The sequence below is a fragment of the Hyposmocoma kahamanoa genome, unplaced genomic scaffold, assembly GCF_003589595.1.
Source record: "Hyposmocoma kahamanoa isolate Upper Pololo Valley unplaced genomic scaffold, ASM358959v1 224, whole genome shotgun sequence".
NCBI classification, from domain to species: domain Eukaryota; kingdom Metazoa; phylum Arthropoda; class Insecta; order Lepidoptera; family Cosmopterigidae; genus Hyposmocoma; species Hyposmocoma kahamanoa.
Window position 1 is genome coordinate 12,117,969 of NW_020653743.1, and position 20,068 is coordinate 12,138,036.

The following is a 20,068-nucleotide window of genomic DNA, read 5'->3' on the forward strand; positions in this document are numbered from 1 at the left end:
TCAAACTAATTTCGCTAAAATGTTCTTCTAGTGTAGTTAATTTAGGTATTATTTTTGTATTTCCTGTAGGCTTTACTCAATAGCAACATCTCAAATCTGCATTTAAAATGAATTTCATTCCCCCGCTAGATGGTACGGTAGTACTTAAGTGTCTTCTTTTTATATCAAAAACGAGACAAAAATTTATAATCTAACTCATTGACTTACAATTATAATGGACGTCGGGTCCGCGCTAAAAAGTATCCGAACTTATAGGGCGTTAAAATCGTATACAGAGCGTCATTCACGCTTTAGTCTTCGTTTGTTCGACTGACAGCGAAGCAAGCAAAATTAGACAATACTGCGATGACATTACAATTTAAATTCAACGTTTTAGCTTTTTCATATTCCTTTACATGTCACTACGTTTACATGGGTTGACTTGGGACATTTTTTTCGTGGTTTTTGTATTAGACCCGTCGTCCATTTATTTGTAAGTCAATGGTCTAACTAGTTATTATTATATACTTAAGTATTATTATTATTTATGTAATAAACAGCGAGTGTTCATTTATTTTATTTATCATATCGTTAAATATAAAAAGGAACCATTTAAAACTAGTGCTATGCATGCATTTAAATTACAGGTATGCGATCATTACATAAAGATATTATTTTGAAAGCACGACTATGACCAGACTGTCCATACATATATAACTAGAATAAAACTAGATAAAATAAAATTGCATTCTACAATTTGTATACCTACAAATAGCAAAAATAGATGAAATTAAGCAAAACAAAAACACCACCACACCTTTCTCCGTCCGACCCCAAAATTCAAAGGAGCTGGGATAATATACTGTGCAAAAAGACTTTAAATGACTTAATGAATCATTGCACCCCAATAGACCGAGCGCGTCTGGAAGCGGCATCCAGGCGGTAATCTGGCCACTGGCTAGACGCATTCGCCTCTGCCAGTACCGGTATCTTCCTGAACGCCGAGACCATTCGCATAGCTCCTGGCCTCCGCGATGGTGTCCCAGTTTGCTCCTCTCATCCATGTCCTTGCGGCAAAGACGTAAGTGCTTTAGGTCACCACGGTCTTCCCTGCCAACTGAGCGCCGGCCGTATCTCCCGGCATGCAGCCCTCAACGACATCATCCGCCGAGCCTTTGCGAATGTTGTGTTGCCAACATATTCGAGTCGCTATACTCGAGGCAAGCGGCATGTCGCGAACAGATGGCAAACGCCCGGATGGAATGACTCTAATCCCTTGGAGTAAGTACCGGGCACTAGTGTGGGCCATATGTGCCGACACACTTGTCCCATCCCATTTCCAAAACACCAGCAAGAGGCCTGGCTCCGCAGCTGAGCTGGCGGAAAGAATAAGAAGTAATAAGTATCAGGATCTCGGCTCCGACTACCTATTTACATACGACACCTTCGGAGTCGAAACTCTTGGCCCGTGGGGTCCCAGTGCTCTTTATCTGTACAAAATTTTATCGAAAAAAAGTAATAGACTGTCTGGGAAACCCACAGGCAGACACCTTACCCAACGCATTAGCATAGCAATACAAAGGAGGAACGCTGCCAGCATCTCGGGCACCTTGCCGCGGGGACCCAATTTTATTCGTATAATTTAAAAATCGTACTTTTACTTTCTAGTATTAGTTTTTATTGTTTTCTTTTCGCCATACCTGTATATTCTCAAAATAAAAATAACTTCAAAACATCGAGCTAGTTAACTTCGCCAGCAAAATGTATTTGGATGATATTCCTGAAGCTGTCATATTTATCACTAAAAATGTTCATATCGGTTATAGTGCAATAACGCGTAACTTGCAATGGATTGTGAGTTTCCATTTCGATAATTTACTGGCCAAATCAAACCCGCGTAAATGTCGTGGCAATCAAATTAGAGTGATTTACGGGAATCTATCGTTATGAGTTCGTAGACAACATAAATTAATGCTTACTGGGCAAAAATGAAAGCCATAACATTAAAGAAATAACAAAGTAATAACGTTAAGTCCATGTCCTGTAAAAGTTAGTTTACTGCGCCTTTTACCAATGCCACATAAGCGTATTTGCACAATCCGACGACATGTGTTATTAAATTATATAAGAAGCCGTCTCTATGCAAAGTAACCGCGAGCGCTAAGAAGTGCGCCATCTTGGATCACATCTCGCCTCTTCCAGCAAGATAATGTATTAAAATACTATCTCTACAGTCAGTATAGTATGCATAATTATACAGGGTGTTAAATAATCACGTAGCATTGACAGCTTAGTAGCTGGAACCTGTGTAAACTCAAAATTATTTCAATTGTTCGAAAAAAAAAGTGTGTTGCCAACAAGATCAAATGATGCGTGATTTACTGCTTATTTGCAGACAGGTGACGCAAAATACTCACGCAATTTAATCACTCCTAGTGGTCGAAGGTAGACGAGAAATATCCCGAGTAATATTCGGAACAGATCGATAGAAAATTCCAAACCTTACTACTTTATGTCAAGTCTCGAAAATGGAAAGAGAATGACGAAGAAATTTCTAGATTTTTTTTAATTTTGCGAAGTAGATTGTGAACTAGGAAATCATTAAATTACGTACGTAGTATACAAAAATTGGATTATTTTTAGTGACACCCTGTAGCTTTCCTATACGCAGTAGATACTGTGTTTTATATTTAGATGTATATGAGGCGTACGTAACACGTATTACTATATTAACAATTCGTAATTTGAGACACGAGCTATTTACGTGTTGAGTTCTATTTTTGTGAGACGTATTTATAATAATAATAATATAATTATTCATTCCTAAAACTACATTTTTGAGGGTCCAATGATGTTTAGTATACTCACAAAAATAATTTAAAGACTAGGTGGTAATAATAAAAAAGTTCAAAAAGTTACACAAAAAGAAAGAAATAAAATTACAAAAACGGGCTTTCCATTATCTCGTACTCGCATCTTGATCTAATACACTCTTGACTATTGAAGACTATTCGATCAGGACCCATCAGGATATTAACTATCAAGTATAACCTGTAAAATGGTGTTGATGTTGCTTCTGAGTCTGCTAAGCAATAAGGCCTTTTTTTCCTTTCAAACCGCACCTCTGCAAACATGGTAGACGCAATGCAAAAGCGGAGCAGCCCCATTACCATTCTTGTGTTTGTAGGCGACTATAGCATAATGTTACAATACAAAAAAAAGTATTTATCTACCTAAAATTTTTATTGAATTGATATTCAATTATATTTTGTTAAATTACTCCACTAGTTTGTTATAATTATTAATACAAAGATCGAACACTCAGTAAAAATTCCTTCGATCCGGCCGGATTCGAACCGACGTCTTCTAGCTTACCGTGGCAGACGCTATGCCAACTAAGCACATGTAATAATAATAATAATAACCTTAATGGCAAGGCCTTGAGTATGATTTCGAGTGCTTTAAATCATACTCAAATCCTGATTTGAGCATTGAGTAGAGTTCTGGAATACGACCCTAAGATTGAACCACGAGCGAAGCGAGTAAAATAGAGTTAAGTGAGCGTAGCGAGAATTTCAAGCCACGAGACACAAAACAACTTCGCTGCCGAGCGAAACACGAGGAAAATGGTACATGAAAGAAAAACGGTTGAACTCCAAGAAATCAGATTGTTTTCATCTGTAGAAAAAGTTAGGTGCACCACAATCCATCATCAAGTCGAATCCCAAAAACCTTTTCCGCGCTAGCGTGGAAACAACGCTTTTGCACGCAGAATTCTAAATGAGAAAGAAAGCCTTTCCGAGCTAGTGAGGTAAAAATAAATTTCCTTATTACTCTTCCATCAATCAAGCTAATTTCGCTAAATGTGCTTCTAGAATAGTTAATTTAGGTGTTATTTTTCTATTTCCTGTCTGCTTTGCTTCGATAGCAACGTCCCAACCCTGTATTCAAAATGAATTTCATTCCCCCGCTAGTTGGCACGGAAGTACCTACGTGCCTTCAACTTCGCGGTGCCACAAGGCGGGGGATTTTGCCTGTATTAATTTGAAATATATGTTTTAGGCGCGAGGGGGGTGGAAAGTGGAGGTTGGGGGGACATCTTCGTGGTGTTACAAAGAGGAAAACTTGGAAATGGCGCTGTGAGATTTGTGTTCAGAACTATGTGTGTGCTTTATTTGGTATCACATGTATTGTCTTTGGATGTGTACTTGCAAATTTATAATTGTAACATATGGGCTGTCAAGTTAGATTTTCACTGTTGATCCTTGGCGTGTTGCGGTTAAATTTTAAGTACTAGTAGTTTAGTAGCAGTTAGTTAAACGTAATAATAGTAGTGTATATTGGAAAATTTATAGAGGCTGGAACCTAAACTAGGGATACCCTGTGTTTTAGGTCACCAGTAGTACGTCAGGCAAACAGTAATGCTAGCATTACTGTTTTCCGGTTTTGAAGGGTAAGTAAGGGTGCTGGTGAAATTACAGGCACATGGGAGTTGTCAACTTATATCTCAGGGTGACGGGCGTAGTGGTAGTGCCCCTCAAATCTTTGCAATTTTAAGCTCTGAGTGGCGCTGTAACTGTTACGGACAGGCGCGTAGCTTAAAATTAGTCGCATGACTTGATCGTCTCGTCACTCGATGTTATAAGAAAAAATGTACCTGAACTAGGAGACACCTGTGTTTCATGTAAAAGTACTAATTATACGGATAGAGGACGTGACGCTTAACTTTTTTTTTTATAAAAATTAATGACAGACATAACTTTAATACGAGGAATAAAGATAAACGAGCTGTTCTTGACGAAGTTGTTGTTGTTGTTGGAGTTGTCTTCACAATGTCTCTAATTCATTTAAGGGGCAATGTATATACACTTCTATAATAAGATTCCGATTGATATTCAAAATTTTCCATTTACGAGGCTTAAAACTATTGTGAAACAAAAATATTATACAAAAGCTTTATACTAAAGGTTATTATACAACTTCTGTGTACTAGGATGACAAAAATCCTAGGTAGTGACCCGTGTAGCTCTTTCAGGTAGGTATTCTTGATCTAAGATGTTTAAATTAAATATTGTAATGATAAATGTATTCAAATGTATATTTATAAAGAGCACTCCCTAGAGTTTAATGCTCATTCTTCTCAGGGGAATCTGCCTTACGTCAAGCGTAATTTGCTTACTTATGAAATAAAAATTATTTGACTTTAACTTATCATCACGCGCTCGACCTGTTCGTCCCTTCACTTGGTATTATAAAAAAAAAATTAGTATATTTGAAAAGAGCCCTATCTAGAAATGCTCAAAACCTCACAAGTCATTCATCCCCTACTTTGCCACCCTTAGAGGTGCAATATTTTCTTCAAATTTGTATGGGACATTTGAGGTACCCTCTTTCCAAGAAAAAGAATCATCAAATCGGTTCACAAATTATGAGTTATCGCGTAACATACATACAAAAAAAAGAAAAAACGTACAATCGAATTGAGAAACTTTTTTTTGAAGTCGGTTAAAAACTGACGTTTGCAAGTGTACAAATTTTACCCATAGAATAAATGATTATGTGAGTTTGACTTTCACTGTAATGGGAAACGATATCACAATCAAGGTTAAGAAAAGTGTTTAGGGTTTAATCTGCCACAAAAAAAAAAAGGGTTTAATCTGCCACGCTGGCGTAATGAGGGTCGACCCCTTCCCACGTTTTCCAGGTTTTGTTCATGGACTTGTTCGTCCCGTAACTTAATTTTTAATAAAAAAAATCAATCATCATTTTTTATAATGAGGGCTTCTCAAAACGACCCCTTTTGAGAAAGTCTATTTCTTTTAAAGACAATTTCTCAAAACGGCCACTTTTGGTTGTATCAAAATTTACAAATGTCTATTTCTTACAATGATGACATGTTAAGGCGACCGCTTTTAAAAATATCTACTTTTACGAGTACTAATGTCCACTTCTTTTAACACGACTTCTTAAGACGACCACTTTTGAGCTTACCTATCCACATCATATAGTGATGACTTTAAAACGACCACTTTTGGTAATATACAATTTTTAAAATGTCCGCTTCTTAATAATCGGTAATGAATAATGAGGACTTTTTAAGACGACCAGTTTTAGGCATATCCACTTCTTATTATCAATCCGACTTAGTAAAAACGACCACATTTGGGAATGTCCAATTTTTAAAATGTCTACTTAATCACCCATTATATAGACATTTTATTCGTCTATATCTGTCTATGCCTGTACCTAAATTAACCAATGAACATTAATACAAATGGAAGGCCGAGTTTCTCAGCCAGATGCCAATCTTGAGGGCAATAGCTGGTGTTAAAGACGAGCAAGCATAGTGTCACTTCATCCTCTTATTAGATTAATAATAATAATGTGCTACACAAATATAACGTTATATTTGTGTACCGTACGTACCGTTTGAATGGGACTGTCCCGCTTTTAAGTTCGTGTCCCGCTGCCCCCAAAATACCTAAAAATGTCCGGTTTTGAGAAAATAGAACACACGTGACAATAAATTTTTAAAAATGGCGCGAAAGCGTCACGCTCTTTTTAGTTTTGCGTTGCTACAGCTGCGCGTGCATTGTTTTTGGCGGAAATGATTGGTGGCGTGATGTACCGGGTTGCCGTGGAACGGATTTAAAAATTAAACCTGACATCTTCTAGCATACCGTGCCAGACGCTATACCAACTAAGCCACGGAACGAACCAGCGGACCTCACAATCTCTGGCAAAGTATGCTAGAAGACGTTGGTTCGAATCCGACCGGATCGAAGGAATTTTTTTTGAGAGTTCGATCTTTGTATTAATAATTATAACAAACTAGTGGAGTAATTCCACAAAAATAATTGAATATCAATTCAATAAAAAATTTAAAATAAACCTGACATATTAAAGCAAATTTACGCACCCGAAAAATATTTAAAACCCAGCCCACCAGATTACACAAGATAGTTCTTTTTTATTTATTTTTTAATCAGTACACATTTCGTAACTGTCAAAAACATGTTTTGTTTTTAAAATAACAGTAAAGAAGAATGGCGACATCCCGTGCATTTTGTGACTCAGTGTTTTTGACGACGTGTATTAAAGAGACCTATCAATACCTGTGATTCATTATCATTGCATCAAAAAAGCTAGTTGAGTACAGCCTGTAGAAGCTGGGATTATAAAGTTGATATAGGTTATGTTTATAAGATTGTCCTGTATTTCGATTCATAATGTTTGTTCGCAGTAGTAGAAAACAACAAGTTTTCAGTTTGTTCCCAAAAATAATAAAGAACTTGCTGTATGTTCCCAAATCTGTTAAGCTCTGTCACATTTAATACAACGTTAATATGTTCTGCTGCAATGAAAATTAATAAATATTAAATCTGCCCAAATGGCAGAAATCTGCAACAAATGGTCACACTGTTCTGAATCTCAATTTGACATTGACATTGGCCTTGTCAAAACGTTCCTTTGCTAACTTTCTTATGTCTCACTTAAATATTGTCTAAAGATTTTTGTCATATTGTCTTTTATTTTTTATTTTCTATCATTACTGTTTAATTAATTATTTGATTAGGTATTTGACAGTGTAAATGTTTTATATGTGTACTATAAAATAACCAATACTTTAGGTTGGTAAACATTCAATCATGCTTAAAATAAAAAGTACGTCGTAGATTAGGTATAATCTATGGTCAAACTAAATAAATTGCGTTGTATTCTTGCATTTATTCTATAATATATTGTTTTATAATTTCTTTATTACTGACTTTTAAAAATATACAAAAACATATTGATAACTAGGCAGAGACTAAAATATAAAATCACTCTCGCAAAGTTCATGAGCGGCACTTCGTTGATTTTGGGTCAGCATTGCCATCTTTCTTTACTGGCGTCCCGCTCTGCCAGGCATAAATTATGGTCACATTACACAAACACCAAATACGTGGACTCAAACTAGGGAATTCTCTGTACTATAAATATTAGAGCAATTTAATTAACTCTGAATCACTACCTAGAACACTCAGACTCCAACCAATTCAGAAATGTTAGTTTCGCAAATCGGTCGTACTGGAAATCGAACCAGAGACTTTCTCATCTAACGCCCACAGAGTTTTTATAAATAATAGACACACGCTTGGCTACAATCTCACCTGATGGTAAGCGACGATGTGACCGATGATGGTACGCGTTTTCCTAAAAAATGCCTATTCACTCTAGCCTTGAACAGCCCCAGATTTTACTTTCCAGGAAACACAGACAGTACAGAGTAGAGTACTCCATTCTTTTGAGCTACCGGTAACTCCGCCGTTTTAACAATTTGTTGAAACTAAATGTATATAATACTTAATAATTAAGCCTCATTTACTCCATCATAAATTTTAAGTAATACATACATTCGCTAATTTGACAATAATAGAAATAACTATAATGAAATCGTCTGTTTAAAGGTAAAACAACATAAGTGACATTTCTACAGAAAGTCTTTATATAGCTATGGTAAGAAACTCACTATCTTTCTGCAGGTGAAACTCAATAACAAAAAGCTATAAACTCAATAAATGGTTTTATCTGCAGAAAGATGATGATTTTCTTAAAATAAGTACATAATTTGGAGATTTTTTTTGGATTTGTGGAATGTCACTTATGTGGTTTTACATTTAAGCAGACGAAATATAAATTGAATGAAGTATATTTTAAGAATAATAATTAATTATTATTAGGGATCTCTCTTCGAGTAAAGGCCTTCTAAATATTACTCCATAGTTTTCTGTGTTTCGCCTTGGTCTTCGGTCTTTGCCAACTGCTTTGTTTATTTCGTCTGTCTATCTTCCGTCCTTTCGTCTCTCTTTTAGTCTACCCCTGGTCCTCTTATTATATGGTCCTGTCCATGGTTATTTTTTTGCCCATTTGTAATGTATAATATGAATATTTAATTATTCTTAAAAAATAAAAAATAATATATACGCTTTAAAAAGAAAATAATCGCGATGTAAGCTGAGGGTTACAAAGGAAGTTTTTTTTTTATAAGGAAAAAAGAGAATTGGAACAGTAACCCTGTATTTCAAATCACGATGGCGTTCTTCTTACATTAGACCCCATAAAGTTTTATTTAACGTGCGCTACGCTTATAGATGTATAATGTCGCAGGACTCTTTATTCGAAATTGTGCGTTAAGTCATTTACATTGTGTTTAAATCTGAGAAAACTTACAGTTTCTACATCAGTGGCGAAGGGTTTGTATAATGAGTCCCATCGGCTTGCCTAAGAAATGTATTCTCCAACTTAGTAGTACTTAAGCGTATAATGGAAAATGACTTGTATTGCAGAATTTGCTATGTATTATTAGTAAAGTTGATGCTTTACCACCTTAAAGCTTATTTTTGTGCAGGTAGCAGCGATCTGTAGCGGTCACTTGCAGTTCGCTTGTCACAGGCAAACAATATCGTTTAAATACTAGATCAGCAAAAAAGTGATAACTCTACTTTAAAAAAATACTATTCACATTTTCTTTCATATTTTTCCGTTTATTGGGCGTCAGATTCATAATGTTACATATTATGTAAATGGTTCTAAGTGTTGTTTGTTGCCTGTTATCTGTAGTTGTACCAGTTTTAAATAAAATAAAAAATAAAAACATATATTTATTATAAACAAACAAAAACAATTTTGACATAAAATAGGTCAACATTTAGAGCCGGGACCTAGATCTCCGCTTGCAAATAAAACTGTTTTGAGACTGGTAAGGGCTTCAACCTCACTCATAGTACCTTTACCAATGGATAGTACCTTTGTTTTCTTAGAGTGATTTATACCTAGACTTTTTAAGTAAGTACAATAATAGCATTTTATGCAATCGTTGCATAATGAGGGTTCTTAAAGCCGAGCACAGTGTTTAGGTCACGAGGCTTAGTCGAGTGGCGTAACTGATAGGTGCGAGATTTTAAAACCTAATTATGTGATGATTGCATACAATACTTTTTTACGAGTAAATAAAATAATGAAGCAGAACCAATATTTAATGTATGTTTTGTTTACAATCCATAACAATAAACGCATTTTAAATAAATTTTAACCCAAAGGCAAAGGTTTGACCATGCAGCCTCTTCATATATTTAGACGAAAGCTATACAAACGCTACAAAACAAAAAACCAGAGATAGAATAGAACTAGCCAAGTACCGCATATATTTTTAACCAATAGTTTTTTTCATAAAAATTATTAGGCCAATTTAACCAATCAGGAGTCATTATAGCGTCCTAATCGATATTCTAATCAGCAAAAATACGAAGTTCTTTTTTTGAAATTCGTTATAGTTCTGTGTACAGAGCGTTAATAATTTTTTCCAGTTCAGTAGCGAGTACCACAGACAATATAATTTTTATTCAAAACTAAAAAGACCGCCTTTGTGATATGGCTTATGAAATTGAATAGAAAAACTAAATTACTAGTTTTCGGAGTTCTTACCGCATATCTTGGCGTATTTCACGTATCATAATGCGTGTTTAGCCTAATTAATTCTATAAACATAAATCTATGTAAGACATTAATGTATATATTATGGATATATAAGGGCGCTTAGCAATATTCAGAATAATCTTCCACGCGCATCAAAGTATAAACTTATCCAGTAAAACTAATTAATGCTTCGCATCCCTTTATGTAAGCGAAATTTTGAGTGCCTCGTCTTGACGGTGTCTCAGGTGGCACCCTCACCCCCTTACACCACCCGTGGGGGAGTGGAAGCCACCCTCCGCGAGTCTCTACTTTCGCGACTCCTGGGGAGTATAAATAACGCGTTATATGGCGTTTATGTAACTTGTATGTGGGGTTATGTATTTTGGAAGAAACTTGTATGATTTTATGGTACGTGCGTGAAAGTATTTCATATAAATTTTTGCAGAGGATGATGTTTCTCTGAGAACATGCTTGTCGAAGATTTAGTGCCTTTCGAAGATGTATGATGTCAATTTGAATCAAGCAGGATTGACAATGGCCTAATATCTTCACGGGATAGGGAACCAGTGCACGACAGTTGCAGATAGAGTAGCCTGCCAGAGAAGCACAAATACTTATACCTATACGGTTTTGTCGTAACATAGAAATAATTCTGACATAATATTCTTTTCGAGTTCTTAGGTTTTCGCGATCGTTACACATAGGAAATGGAACTATTTTTCCGAATTTAAATAGCGTAATGAAACTATTTTTCCGGATTTAAATCGCGTATATATGTTTTTTCAAACAAATCGACGTTTCGGGCCCTTTACAGGTCCCATGGTCACGATTGACTTAGGTGGTACAGTCTTCAACCAGTTATGTCGAATATTGATGCAAACCACCCTATGTTTTCACTATAGTTACAATAGTTATTAAATAAATACCTTATTTTTAATTTTACAAAGTAAACATTCCAATTTACGCTATATTAAGTTTTACAAATTATTTTATCGAATGAATTTTTATTAAGTTCAATTTATTATTAATTATTAATAGAAATTAGAATAAACTAAAACATATTAATTAGTACTGCAGTCTTATGTCTGTTTGGGATTGGACCATGAGACCTGTAAAGGGTCCGAAACGTCGGTTTGTTTGAAAAAACAAATATACGCGATTTAAATCCGGAAAAGTAGTTTCATTTGTAACAATATGTGTAACAATCGCGAAAACCTAAGAACTCGTTAAATAGCGTATTTTTGTTTTTTCAAACAAACCAACGGCGACATAGGATTTCCCAAGTGCGGAGTGTGTAGTTATACCTTACAACAGTAAAAATTACTACTACAAAATCATTCGCTTACATAAAATAATCTCATTGAAATGTTTTTTTTTTTTTTTTTTTTTTATACATGACAGGCAAATGACTCCACTCCACCTGATGTTAAGTGGAAAGTGGTATCCAAACGCGAAGGAACCTAGTGCAGCGATGGGACCCTCGCTGCACTAGCCACCTCCACCCTGCCTGCCTACAATATGCCTCTTCACGCCTCGTTTGAAGGACCCCATATTATAAGAGGGAGGGAAGACATGTGCCGGAAGGGAGTTCCATTTGTCAACCGTGCGGCAGAGAAAGGAGCCACCGAACCTTTTAGTACGCGATGGAATGCGGCAGGTAGTGAAACGGTGACTACGAAGGCCAGCACGCGTGCTTCTGAGCAGGAACGGGGAAGGGGGGATGAGGTTGAACAGCTCTTCAGAGCACTCACCATGGTACATGCGGTAAAAGGCGCTAAGCGATGCAACATCTCTACGCAGTTGCAGAGGTTCAAGGCGTGATGAGACCTCTTCGTCGCCAATGATTCGAGTAGCACGACGCTGTAATTTATCCAAGGCATCGAGTAAGTACTTGGCGGAGCCGTCCCACAAGTGCGAACAATACTCAACGCAAGACCGGACCTGTGTTTTGTACAGCAGGCATAACTGGTCCGGCGTGAAAAAACGTCGCACCTTGTTCAGGACTCCGAGTTTCCGTGAGGCTGTTTTGATCACAGATTCGATGTAGCTCCTTGGATTCAAATCACAGCAGATTTCCATACCGAGCAAGGTAAAACTGCTCTGAGGTGAAAGTGCTGTGCTCATCAGAGAAGGCATGGGAAGGAACGGCGACAATTTTGTTGTTAACGCGCAAACCTGTGTTTTCTTGGCGTTGAACTCAACAAGATTACTGGATCCCCATGCAGATATGAGGTCCAATATCCTATTGAGCTCAACGACAAGATCAGATCGCTCTCTGTCAGTATCGGCGCGCCCAGCTGCGGGGAATCCGTGATATCCCCCATGAACAGAGCTATCATCTGCATAACAATGAATATTCCCAAGTGGAAGCATATCATTGATATGCAGAAGGAAAAGCGTGGGAGATAGGACGGATCCCTGCGGTACGCCGGCGTTCACATTCACGAACCTCGAAATGCTGCCGTCAGAAACGACGCGAATTCTCCGCTCACGAAGGAAATCGGCAATCCAGCTGCATAACTGGGCTGGCAAACCGTACGCCGGGAGCTTGGAGAGAAGAGCTTTGTGCCAGACCCGATCGAACGCTTTGGCTATATCGAGGCTAACAGCCAACGACTCGCCACGTTTGTCTATAGCCTCACCCCAAATATGCGATAAGTACGCTAGAAGGTCACCCGTTGATCGTTTCGGACGAAACCCATACTGCCGATCATTAATTATGGAGTGATCTTCTAGGTATTGGGTCAGTTGTTTGTTAAGGATCCGCTCTAAAACCTTGCATATTATGGAAGTAATGGCTATGGGACGGTAATTATGCGGGTCTGATCGGTCGCCTTTTTTGGGAACTGGTTGCACATTAGCCTCTCTCCAAGAGTCCGGCACACGACCTGAAGAGAGTGACAGACGATACAGTCGCGTTAGCACGGGGGTCAACTCAGCTGCGCAGCTCCTAAGTACAATCGCTGGGATACCATCAGGACCACTAGCTTTCCGGACGTCGAGAGACTGCAGCTGCGTACGCACATCGCATTGTCTGATACGAATATCAGACATCGTGTAGCCACAGTGAGGTAGAGTTGGTGGCTGTGCGTTACAGTCGTCGAGACAGGAGTTAGCCGCAAACAGATTTGCCAAGAGGTCGGCTTTATCTTGCGGCTTGTGGGCTAGATTGCCGTCAGAATATCTCAGCGGGGGCAGTGAGGGCTGGCAGAAGTTCGACGCAACGGCTCTGGCCAGACGCCAGTAACTCCGACTACCAGTGGGATGCGTCAGGAGTTCTTGGCCAACTCGTGCGACGCGCTGAGCATCCGCTCTGATGTACGCTCTTTTGCAAGACCTGGTGGCATTATTGTAGGCTGTTTTAAGTGAGTTCGTATTGGGATCGTCTGAAGCTAGACCCCTGATCCAAGCGCGGTATGCAGTCTGTTTGTTCTCAACAGCCACAGCACACTCGCGGTTGAACCAGCGGTTGCGCCTCCCTTTACTGACGAGATCCGAATGCGGGATGTAGTATTCCATCCCGATTAAGATCTCATCCGCAACGGCAGTCGCGCTAGCTGTTGGATCCACCTCACTAAAACAGCGCTGCCGCCAAGGAACGGATGCAAAATAGTCCCGCATACCGTCCCAATCTGCCGACGCATAATGCCAAATGCGGCGTTTAGCCACAGTAGGTGGTGGTGGCAGTAACGTTGCCACTTTAGTGGATATCAAGCAGTGATCCGAAGTACCCAGAGGGGCTTGGACCTCCACCCGATATCCAGCCGGGCGAGACGTCAGCAGAAGGTCCAACAAAGAGGGCGCGTCACCAACCCTATCTGGAATCCGGGTGGGCTGGTTTACCAGTTGGGTTAAACCGTGTGTGAGAGCGAATGTGTGGGCAGTTCTTCCAGCATGGTCAGTTTTAGAGGAACTTAACCACGACTCGTGGTGAGCATTGAAGTCCCCTAAAAACACCAATTCCGCTGTAGGAAACTGCGCCTGCGCGTCGTCTGCCGCCCGAGTAAGGTGGTCTATGAGACGAGTTGTCTCCATGTCGCCGTGGTGGGATCTGTAGAGGCAAATGTAGACACGGCAATGACTGCCCAGGTCAACATGTACCCCAAGGATGGAGAAGGAGGGGTCCTCCAAATGACGCAGACGGCGACAGCAAACATCTGCCCGGACAAACAAGCAGACCCCAGCTTTCGCTTTGAAGGACTCTTCAAGCATATAGCCAGGGTAATTCAAGTAGCTGCTGTCAGCCGGGCAGAGTATTTGCGTCTCCATAAGGAACAGCATTTCCGGTCGAGCCGTCTCAAGATGTTGGTGGACGGCGTGGATGTTACTGTGGAGTCCTCGAATGTTCGTGAACTCCACCTTAAAGAGCGCTTTAGTGGTGGGGGTGTGCACCGCTGTACGACCGAAATTTGTACTTTGCGCTAACATGTTGGAGGGAAAAAGAGGCGTGAAGCGAGAAAACACTGCCGCGACACAAGCGGTCAAATCGCGGGGCCTGCTTCCCCAGAGACTTGCCTACAGACAAGTTGCGCTGATCCGCCGGACGGAAGGGCCCCCGAACCCCCCCGGGAATGGCCGCCGGGACCCCACCTCCCGGTCACCAACCGGCACGACGAACCACACCGAGATTATGCGCGGCATGGTGAGGCAGCCTCACGAGCTGGTTAAGCACGCTTGGGCCCCTGTACTGTACCGCGGGCGGCCAGCGGAATAACCGTTTCTACGGGTCTCCCTGGCCGGCGGGTCAATGCAGTTGTCCTGGCACTGGTTCGGCGGAAGCCTCCACAGACCACAAATGTCGCGGCAGCGTTGCCTCGGGCTCTGGTTGTACGCTGACTGATCCCGGAACGCATCCGACTAGCGAACACTTGGCGGGTTTTCCATCATGCGCACGGTGGTCACTAACCAGGCGGGTTTTCAAGCCCTACCACCAGTGGAGCAGCTGGTAGCTTAATATCCCTTAGTCGCCTCTTACGACACCCACGGGAAGAGAGGGGCGGTGAATTGTATTCTAATCCGTCACCGCACGGTTAATCTCGACAATGAGCAATCAGTGGTTTTTTTAAACCGACTTTAAAAAAAGGAGGAGGTTCTGAAATTGACTCTATTTTGTTTTGTTTTGTATGTACGTTACGCGATAACTCGCTGGAGTGACCTGTGAACCGATTTTGATAATTCTTTTTTTTGGTGGAAAGAGGTTACCTCTATATTGGTCCCATTTAAATTTGAAGAAAATATTCACTTCTAAGAGTGGCAAACTACTAAGGGATGAATCAGGTTTCGCGCAGTTTCCGGTAATCGATGTCAATAAAACTTGGCAAATAGACATAATTCCACGAATTTTGAGGTCGGTTTTTTAGTACCCTGTAAAGAGATTATTTTTCAGCTTTTTTTTATAATATCAATTCACGGGACGAATAAGTCGTGCGCCTGATGGTAAGCTGTCCTGTGGTGGGGTGTGCTGTTGACGGTAACCTGTCCATAACAGTTGCCGTGCCACCCAGAGCTTTAAATAGTAAAGATCTGAGAGGCACTGTCACTACGCCTGTCACCTTGAGACATAAGTTAACAAGTCCCTTGTGCCTGTAATTTCACCAGCACCCTTATTCTTCTAAACTGGAACACAAAAATGGTAACATTATATGAAATAGGTAATAGGTAAGGGTGGGAGTACTACCCTGGACTAACTCTTTCAAAAGGAGCTCTATTGCTAATAAAGTCAGTTATAGAAGAGCGGGTTTCTTATCAAAATAATTACTACGGTTCATAGGTAACTGCTTTCGATATCGTTGTAAAATATGAACTGTGAAAGAAACAATTACAAGTTTTTATAACAGTAGAGCTCCTAGGGGCTTCTTTTAAAAATAAAAAAATATATGATAATAATAATAATAACGTACACACTCATAGCCCCGCACTAGAGAAACCCTGTAACGCGCTAGTCATGGACATACACATAGACAACCACAAACTACTACTTAATATATATGTATTCGTATGTACATTTGATTTATTAAATTTATCAGTGTATTTATTGAGTATAGTATATTCCATTTCTTTACTTATCTATTTTTAGTGCCACCCCAAAAACCAACTTTCCTCTCAGATTTTCAAAGGTCAGTTGGCAGAAATCTCTTTATGGGATAAGCTCGCCTTTGTACACAAATATTTAAATTGTTTCTGAAAGTTTTTAAGTTACTTTGTGGTACAATAAAGTGTTTAAATAAATAAATAAAATTACACCCAAACTCACGAGAGAAATAAATGTAGATAGATAAGCACTACAGATACTACAATACAGATTGAAAACAACATAAATTTCCCTAAGGCGCAGGTTTTCAGTCAGAACCAATGAGAAGTACTAAATCGTTATTTGTAATGAAAGAACTAATAAACGACTAGAACGGAAAGTGTTATTTAAAATAATAAATGTAATAAAGTGTAAATAGTGCATCTAAAGTACCTATTCAATATGCAAGTATATGTGCAGATTTGAATATATTTATGTGTAACTGTAATGTAAATATGTTTTAGTGTAATAAATCAAACTAAAAATGTTCATATAAAAAGGTTATGAAAAAGATATAGGGTATACAAATATTTCTCCCGGCCCGGAAATCGAACCCGGGACCTCTGCGTGGCAGTCCAGCATGACAACCGTTCGGCTACGGAGGCAGAAATAAAAAATCCGTCCGTGAAACTCGAAAGCTCCGAAATATGAAATTTAGAAAACGTAGGTTTTTACCATGTTTTCACGCGATTAAAAATCAAAATTATCATTATTCCATAAGTAAGAAATTACACACGAAATTGTCACCTTTATTATCCTCTATTATAATAGCAGTAGAGCTTTTTGTGGAAGAGTTCATTCAGGGAATTACTGCCATCTTACCTAGTTCTGCCGCCAAGCAGTATTCTGACCATAGAGTTACAGACTGAGTTAGTTGGTAAACACAATGACTCCAGTTCTGTAATTCTAAATACACCTATTCAGGTTTCTGTGAATTATATATTGAGTATCATGTTAGTAAAAACATTTTTTATGATACTAAGTGACAAGTCGTATGTCTGGTGGTATGCGACACGCCTGTCCATAGCAGCGGCAGAACTTTAAATCTCAAAAATTTGAGGGGCATTGCACTGTCACCTCGAGACACAAATTGACGAGTTTCATGTGTCTGTAATTTCACCAGCACTCTTACCTGTTAAAACTGGAACTCAGTAATGGTCACGCTACTGCTTGGCGGCAGAAATAGATAAGGTGGCAGTATTTCCATAGACGAACTCTTTCACAAGGAGCTACTGCTTAGTAAAAACAACTTTTGTCCATGATACCAGGTTACGTTAAGAAGTTGTGGGCTTAGTCGTAAGCGTAGCAGTTGCAGTACCGCTCCGAACTTTAAATCTCGAAGATCTGACGGACATTGCCACTGCGCCCGTCACTTTGAGATATAAGTTGGCAAGTCCCATGTGCCTGTAATTTCACCAGCACTCTTACCCTTCTAAGCCGGAACGTAGTAATGCAAACGAAGTGAAAATACGTATGGCAGTATCTAGAACAGCAATGGATAAACTGAAGAAAATATGGGGGAATAGAAACATTACCAAGGCCTCGAAAATCCGGGTGGTCTGAACATTAGTTTTCCCCATATTTCTGTACGTTGCAGAGACATGGGCGCTCCGTTAAATCGAGAAGAAGAAGATAGACGCTCTGGAAATGTGTGTGCTGGAGAAGAATGCTCGGGGTATCGTGGACCGACTTACGTTCAAAAGCCTCCATATTCCAAGAACTCGGCATCAAGCAGCGTCTGTCTACTGTTGTGCAAACTCGTAACCTAAAATTCTTCAGTGACGTCTCAAGACGGAATTTTGACTCCATAGAGCGTCTTGTTGTGCAAGGTAGAGTGGAGGACACTAGACTGCGCGGAAGGTCACCCATTCGATGGAACGATCAAATAAAATCTGCAGTGGGCGGCATTTTACATGAGTGCACGAGGGAGTCCGCTATCAGAGAGAGATGGCGAGATGTCATGAAGCAAGCCACATCAGCCGTTAACAAATGTACTCCGTGATGACCACGACCACTCTGTCAAGAGTGATACGAAAGAAAAGAAGAAGTAATGCTAACATTACTGCTTGGCGGCAGAAATAGGTAAGATGATAGTACCTTTCCCTAGATGACCTCTTTCACATTTCGATCTCTACGGTATTAAACTTACCGGGAATCAAACCCGAGACCTCCTCATACAGTGTCCACAGTGCAAACTGTTGGTCCACTGAGACATATTAATGATCATTTAGATCAAGATGTGGTGGCACCCTTGATAGATTTGACAAAATTAGCGGGCCTTACGTAGACATTCTATCGTGCGTGATACAGCAATCGTACGCGATTGAGCGCGCGTGTAAAGACGTTGGATTGAAAAGGGAATGACCGCGCGAGTGCACTCCAACACGCGCCAACAATATTGTTCTTAGATGCGCTATTAACTTTTAAGGTTCATTCATAGTGCAGGCGCGGGCGCGGCGATGGGTGCGGGCGTGCGGGTCTTGGCGGCTTCCATTTCACAGTGTCGAAGCGACTACGAGCGGGTGGATCCACACGTCGAAATCGTAAACAGACGCTAGACGCTAGATCAAGCACTGTGATAGGTACGGGCGGACCGAGCCAATATATACCCAAACGGCCACAGCGAACGCAACGAGCGTCATACGTACATTTGAATTACTCGCACCCGCGCCCGCTGCCACTCTGAATAAGGCCTTACACGGACGCTCTTTCTGTTGTAAAAAAAACGAACAAGTATTATCGCGCGCGAAAGAACGTTAGCTTAAAAAAATTCAGACCGGTAATCGCGCGCATGCAGGCTTTCTGTACCCTCTGATCACGCGCGATAAAGTGACTGTGTAAAGGGGGTATAGGCACCAAAGACAAGAAGTAGAGGCAAAAATAAGGCAAATAACAAATACTTTCTACTGTATTGTTAAATATCAAACATTGACAATTATATCTCTCTACATTCTCGGTTAATGTAAATTCGTTAGGATGCGTCCACAGTTTTATTCACTTCTAACGAGTGATAAACGAAATAACAGAAACTTAAACAAGCTTAGAATACCTTTCTTCAAATGAAATTAGTTTCGTCTGGCACCCACACCACGTTGATTAGAATTTATAACCACATCCCAAATTACATTAAAAACCTGGAAATACTTACATAATTCAGCAAACAATTAAAGCATTGCTTATTAATACATCGTCGGGGTTTTGTAAGAAGGACAAAAACGCCATTTCGAAAAATTATTTAAGGGAGGGTGTTTTAGGTTTTAATGACTGCTTTAAAATATTTACGTCCTCTTTTAAAATTCGATTTTGGTTTTAACCGACGAAATGTTGACATGTCTTTTTCTTATTTAAAACGCTACTTATTTAACGCGCCTTATAATTTCGGAAAAATACAATTTCCTAAATAGGTAAGAATGAAACAATGAAATTAACAATCGACCAATCTATAAGCGAAAATATGGATTAGAGAAATTCCACGCGATAATCATTTTAATGGAATCTTGTTAATCTGCGTCGGTTTGTGGAGGGGAGATAAACCGCGGATTTAACGTTAGTACTACGTTT